Source organism: Panicum virgatum, chromosome 1K (assembly GCF_016808335.1).
Source record: "Panicum virgatum strain AP13 chromosome 1K, P.virgatum_v5, whole genome shotgun sequence".
Classification (NCBI taxonomy): Eukaryota; Viridiplantae; Streptophyta; class Magnoliopsida; order Poales; family Poaceae; genus Panicum; species Panicum virgatum.
In genome coordinates, this window is record NC_053136.1 from 7,327,645 (window position 1) to 7,334,927 (window position 7,283).

General features: G+C 50.3%; 1 long non-coding RNA gene across 1 annotated transcript; it reads left to right on the forward strand.

Annotated features, from left to right (window-relative positions):
- The first annotated feature begins 976 nt into the window (after positions 1-976).
- On the forward strand, positions 977-1,525 carry LOC120648280. The gene is made up of 2 exons (XR_005664876.1): positions 977-1,121; positions 1,237-1,525. It is a non-coding gene; the product is annotated as an uncharacterized LOC120648280 (long non-coding RNA).
- The last annotated feature ends 5,758 nt before the right edge of the window (positions 1,526-7,283 follow it).

Consider the following 7,283-nt stretch of genomic DNA (forward strand, 5'->3'; position numbering starts at 1 on the left):
GGGTTGACTCTTGACGTGAAAACAAGGTGGAGTTCAACATACAAAATGCTAGATTGTTGCAATGTGTATAAGGATGCATTTGGTTACTATTGTGAAGTAGATAACACATATGTGTGGAAACCTTCACAATCTCAATGGGAATTGTATGACAAAATTAGACCAATATTGAAAACAATGGCAGGAGCAACAACTGCATTTTCAGCATCTACTTATCCCACTGCCAATGTATTTTATCCATATATAATTCAAGTAAAGATTGCATTGAAAGAGGCACAACAGTCAGGTGATGGATATGTGATGAGTATGGCTGATGCAATGTTGGATAAATTTGATAAGTATTGGGAGGAAACAAATAATGTCATGATTATTGCTACAATTCTTGATCCTAGGTTCAAAATGAGGTACATTAGATGGTGCTTTGCTAAGATTTATGGCAGCTTAAGGTTTCAAAGAGAGAAGACATTGATAAGGAGTTGGAAAGGTTGTACAAGAAGTATGAGACTATATATCGCCGCAAGTTGGGTGAAAGTGAAACAACCCCAAGCAATGCTCAATCATCCTCTTCTACAAAAGATACTAGCAGCTCATTGGCATCTATTATTCCAAGTGGATTCCAAACCTTTCTAGAATCTAGTGCTACAGAAAGTTCAAAATCAGAGTTACTTATCTATCTAGATGAACCAAATGTCTCCGTTGAAGAGAAGAACTTCAACTTACTCAATTGTTGGAAGGTCAACACTCATAGATTTCCTGTGGTGGCTAGTATGGCAAAGATGTTCTTGGCTGTCCCTGCTAGTAGTGTGTCATCAGAGTCTACTTTCAGCACTGGAGGAAGAATTCTTGATGACTATAGGAGCTCTTTGAAACCATCAACAGTTCAAGCATTAGTTTGTGCTTCTAGTTGGATACGGGGTTCTCAGAGTTCTATTATTTTGGTATGTGAACGTGTGCTGCTTATCTTCAACTAATTTTATTTACTGTTAATTTGTTCTATATGATACTAACATTGGACTGTGTTTTTAAGGGAGAAGGTGATGATGGTGACATTGAGTCTGTGGAGTTTCCAAAATGCGTAGTCGCAAGCAACTAGACAACTAGTAACTTGGTATTGCCATGTATCAGTACGTAGTACACTTATGCTGCCATGATATTTCCATTATGTGCTACTCATTATCTTACATTTGGAATTGTACATTTCTGAAAATAATTGCTGAACTCTTTTAATATTAATTGCAGACTATTTTTTGCCAATGGAGTCATGGGGAGATGGAGAGATGGAGAGAAGTGGACACTCGATGACCTGATCACCTGAATATGAGACCTTATTAGACCTTATTATTTTGTTGGTTGTTACTGTTAAATTTTGTTTGTGTCAACTCCTGAACTCCTGCACTTGAACTCCTATGTTGGATTGTTGGCTGCCTAGGCACCTGGACCTGGTTCAGTGGCTCCACCTGAACAATGGGTCATTCAGAACTCATTTGGACTTGCTGTTAAAGTGTTAAGTATTAATCTGTTATGCTCATATGTATTGGCTGTGTATGTGTGCAAGTGTGTTGCCGTGCTGGGCAGTGGGCACTTGATTTTTGGCTGGTTTGTTTAATGTCCATTGAATACTTGTAATTTATATTGTTGTATCTGAATCATATTCATGCATGCATTTTACTAGCCGGTGGCTCTACGCTTTGGCTCAGCTAGCTGGCTGTTTTTTTTCGAGCCGGCTCACAAGCCAAACGAGCTGGTTCGAGCTGTTAAACGAGCCGAGCCGAGCCTGACTTTCAGCTCGGTCTGGTAATGAGCCGAGCCGAGCCAGCTCGTTACCATAACGAGCCAGCTCGAGCTGAGCCAAGCCGGCTCGATAGCCAGCCTTACCCTTACTCAGCTAACAATGCGCGCGATGATGTCCACAAAAACTAGCAACGACGTGGTACTAAATATATACTAGCGAGTGAAACGAGAACGCGGATTTACTGTTGGATGGGTTAAAAAAAATTGACCGACGACGTGGATGGCGTGAATGGCCAGGAAGGGCCGCGGATTGCTTGTTGTTTAATATGCACGTAGCATTCACTAGTCCTAAATTGATTTTCAGCGAGGGCTGGGAGCACGTCCAAGAGGTGTGGGACGAGTGGGAGATCCAGTGCCTGATGCTGTTGAGCCTCTCCCTCCAAGTCTTCCTTCACCTCACAGCAGATCTGCGGAGGCGCAGCGCGTCGCGCAGGCTGAGGATGGTCCTGTGGCTAGCGTACCTGTCAGCCGACACGGTGGCCGTCTTTGCGCTGGGCCACCTTGCGGTGCACGCGCAGGGGCCGGGCCACGAGCTCATGTTCTTCTGGGCGCCGTTCGTGCTTGTCCACCTGGGCGGGCAAGACAACATCACGGCCCTCTCCAAGCAGGACAACGAGTTATGGCCGAGGCATCTGTTAAACCTGGTCACCCAGGCTGCAGTTGCCGGGTACGTGGTGTCCAAGTCGTCCTGGCCGGATGCCCGGCTCAGGGCTGCCATGGTGCTCATGTTCCTCTCTGGATTCCTCAAGTACGCCGGCCGCACCTTCTGCCTTTACTCAGCCAGTCCAAGGAGTCTCGGGGATCAATCCCGTGTTAGTTTGTGGGGGACGATAGAGGAGCTGCGGAAAGAGCGAGAGGAGCTGCGGAAAGAGCGAGAAACGATAGACCAGCTGCCGCGGCTGCGGCGTAAGTATGGAGAGGGGACGATACTCGAAAGAAGATTTGAAAATATGTTCATTGCTGACAAGCTCTGGGAATTATTCATATCTGAAAAGGTCTGGGTAGATAGTGCTGATGACATTATGTCAGTGGATGCCCCCGTCAATGATGTGAAGATCATCGCATTGGCGCCGTTCCTTCCGTACACGCTGGAGGAATATAAGAATAGACCAGACCGGTGGATGGCCTACCAGTACGTGGCCGCATGTCTGGTACAATCCTACCAATACCTATACACCAAAGCATCATTGTTTCCGAATATTCGGAGTCAATTGAGTCAATTTTATGATCATGTTCATGGTACACCAATGGAGTTGCCGACGGCCATCCTCTTTGTTCTGACATACTCCCTCTTCCATTCCATCTCAGCCGTGATAGCCCTAGTGCTCTTTTTGATTGCTGAAAAGGAGGGCCGCCGTAGTAAAGTGGATGTCACCGTGTCCTATATATTGTTTGCAGGAGCCATAGTCCTAGATCTGCTGCCTTTCCTTACCTCCATTTTTTCCTATGCGAGAAGACCTTTTCGTCCGGGAACAGCAGAGGACTGTGCAAATATGTGTTCCTTGGGCTGCGTCCAGCCTCCAGGCTGGCGGCGCACAACAAAACAGTGGTCAGAACAGCTAGCACAGTACAGCATGATAACGAGGTACACCAGCAGTATGCCATCCTTGGTGAAATGGATCGGTGCACACTTGGGTGCTAGCTGGTGCCTCGAGCTCTTTGAATTAACACGCACACGTGTTACTGATGATCTCAAGCTGGTCGTCCTTGACAAGTTATTCTTGGAAGCAGAGAGGAAAATGTGGGACATTGCCAGCTTCCGTGGTGAGCGAGCACTTGTCAAGGTATTTCCAGAATCTGAAAGGTCAGACTGTGCACTACACAAGAGCATCAGCAGCAAGGTTGATTTCCCCACAAGCGTGCTCATCTGGCACATTGCAACGGACATCTGCTACTTCGTCACTGAGGACAATGACACTGAACCTGCAGAAATTAAGAAGAACAAGAAGAATAGTACAGAGCTATCACATTATATCATGTACCTTGTGTTCAAGTGTGATGTGATGCTTACAAGCAGCTCCAGGCTTGTACATCAGAAAGCTCATGAAGGACTCGCAGGCCTCTTGTCAGCTGGCCAACAGTCTACACAGATCAAGAAGGAAGCTGTCATCCAGGTGTTTGAGGGCATGAAGAAAGAAAAACAGCAGCAACGCTCATCGCTGGGGATGGCTGAAGGCAACAAGAATTCACTCCGTTCGGCAGCTAGCTCCAGCTCCAGCCCAACAGTATTTTCCTCTTACGCCACTCCAGTTACCAGCTCCAGCTCCGGCCAGCCCAACAGTATCTCCCTTTCACACCACTCCTGCAATCAATTTCAGCTCCAACCTGCCAAACCTGCCAAACGCAGCAGTCGTGATGCTGCCGCCGCCGCCTCCAATCACATCGAGGAACTTTTGCGGAGTAGCAGTCGTGATGCTGCTGCTGCCGCCGCCTCCAGTCACATCGAGGAACTTTTGCGGAGTACTGAGGAAGCACTTTACTCTCCAGTGCTGACTGATGCCCGTGAGGTGGCCCAGAAGCTGATTGACATTAATGGCGAAGCTCAGCGCTGGCAACTAATCTTGGAGGTATGGCTGGAGATGCTTTTCTACACAGCGCCTCGTTGCGGTGCCGCTTTCCACTACGAGCATCTCAGCACAGGTGGGGAGTTCATCTCCCATGTCCTCCTTCTCATGCGTGCGCTAGGCCCTTTTCTGCCAAAGCCTGGTTCTTAACGAGGTACGCCATCCTCTGAGCCTTGGCAGATTGACCTCGAAGACAATCCTATTATATATCAGTCATATGTGCATCCAGCATTTACCAACTATTGTGTAAGAATACTTGTAATAAATTTCCCAATTTCTATCGCTTGTAGCGAAGGAATAAACATGGGACATTTGTTTGTTGTGATTCCAAACATCAAATTGAAGATGTGAAGTGTGTAATGACTTTATGTAATATATGTTAAAATTGTTGGATTTAGTCCCATTTGGAAGGATCAAAATGATTAGGACGGAGAGGGATAGAGTTTTACAAAAATAAAGCAGTAAGAAACCAATCAATCAACCCATTCACCCTTTATGCCCAGGAACTAGTGTGTTTACACTAATGCAGAGGGTTTCGCTCCCTCTATCTGCCACTGTTGGGGACTTGAAGCCATTGTCACTGATCACGGAGAAGCAGGCAATGGCACTTTGTCACTGTGTGGACGCCGAAAGCAGGTGCTTTGCACCTCCTTAAAGTTTAGGTTACACATTGGAAGAAACTTCACCCATCGTCGGCCACTGCCGTTTTGTCGGTGTTCCGAATCACCGGCTAGTAAATCTCGTGTGCGCGTCGCTGGTTCGGATGGTAATGCAAGGATAAGACACGGGATTTATACAGGTTCGGGCAGAACGTCCCTACGTCTAGTTCGAGCTCTCGTGCTCTTGCACTTAAGTCTGTAGTAGGGGTTACAAACGGGCGAGAGAGAGAACGGGGGTCCCAAGTCTCTAGGTCGCGAGTGTTCGTGTGCGTTGAGTCGTGTTGAGTTCGATCGAGAGTGTTCGTTCGAGAGAGCCTCTCCTTCCCCGGGGTTTGCCTCCTCCCTTTTATAGTTCAAGGGAGGACGGCTTACACAAGGAGGAAAAAGGAGAAAAGCCGGGGATCGGGCGTTCCCCGACCCCTATCTAGTACAGTGGGTCCCGTCGACCCTGTTGAGGGTGATTGAGTTGAAGTCTTTCCCCATTCCGCTACTGTGCTGATTGTGGAGGGATAGGGGCGATGGATCCATGCCGCCGCTGATGTCGTCGATCACAGGGCATGGGCGAGCCGTCGCGTCCCACGGTGGCGCTCGTCATCATGTTTCCTGTTGATGTCGTCCGGACCGGAGTGGTTGTGCCACGTCTCCTGTTGGCGTCCGGACCGGAGTGGTTGGGTCACGTTCCCCTTGGGAAGGAGCGGGTTGACCCATCGCCCACTCTGGTCTGCACGGGAGTGCGCAGTGGCGCCTGTCACTGTGCTTCCTGCTGTTGATGCCAGAGCGAGTGGTTGCGCATTGTCTCCATCCGGAGAAGATGGTTTGACCCTCTACCCACTCCAGTCCGTACGCGAGAGTGGGTAGGCCACGCTCCCGTTTCAGCCGGGTCACGTCCTCCGACTGCTTTTTGACTAAGAGGGGCTCCGTCTTTCCCGGAGACCCGCCGTGGTACGCGGTGCGGACCCCTTCCGCGGGGGTCAGGCGAGGCGGACCCCTTCCGCTGGGGTCGGGCGAGCCGGACCCCTTGCGCTGGGGTCGGGCGAGCCGGACCCCTTTCGTAGGGGTCGGTTGATGCGAAACCCTTGCGTGGGCCGTTTCCGGGCCTTCCGCCTTTGGGCTGACATATGCCATGATGTTTGTTAAGGTTAAGCCCCCGGGGATAAATAGATGGTTTTAGGGTACCAGTTACTTTTATCCCCGTCAGTAGCCCCCGGCCCTCCTCGGGGTTGTGAACTAACCGCGAGGGGGGTCCATTTTCTCAACGGGTGTTTTTAGTCAGGGGATGTGTACTGTTTGTTCCTTACAGCATTCCGGTGGGTGCGCGCGAGCGCACCCACTGGGTGTAGCCCCCGAGCCTCTGAGGGAATCAAGAATTCGCTCAGAGGGTTCAGCGCGTGTATTCGGAGGATGTGACCCTCTATTCTCTCACGCGTGGTGTTGTTGTTCCCTCGGGTTCCAATGGGTGCGCGCGAGCGCACCCAGTGGGTGTAGCCCCTAGTCTCTGAGTGAATCAGAGATTCGCTCAGAGGGTTCAATCCCGCGTGATGTTCCCCGATTTGGGTTTTTTCGTTGCGAGTGCGGTCTTACATTCCCGTCCGCTGATAGGCTCGCCGTCTCGACTTTTATTTTCGCGTCGCCCTTCCACGCGCCCCTTTCGCTCGGAGCGGGAGGGTCGGGACATGCCACGTTTTCCGTCGGAGGCGAAACGTGATGCCCGTGGAGCTGGTAACGAGTGAGTTTGAGTGGGGCCCTGTCTCCTTTTCGCAAGGAGTTGGACTGAGTCGGACTGCCAACCGACCCCAAGTTCCTTGTTTTATCGACCGTTAGTTATCGAGGTCGTTCGATTGACCTCGATGGCTCGCCGCCTCCCGTCGGGGGAAAACACGGGTCACAAAAGACAAGGCTCAAACGCAAGGTCGGGAAGCCTGGGCCTATGGTGGCACGAGGGTTGAGGCCGCTGGGCCCTTCCCTTGTTGCCCCTCGATCAATGTTGTCTCTGGGCAGCTGTCGAACCCGTTCGATGGGCCAGCTTTCGAACCCTGGGACGATTTCGGGCCGCCGAGGCCATTTGGGCCGCGAACTCGCGCTGCTGAGTTCGGCCCATTTTTGACTTTACCTGGGGTAATTCGGTCGTTTCGCCGCACCACACGCTCCCCCACGATCTGCGACTGTTGGGATCGTGGGATTCGAGGAGGTGGTTCGGATCGATTGCGTGCTCCCCCACGATCCGCGACAGTTGGGGTTGTGGGATTTTAAAGAAGCTGTCCCAAAAAGTTGT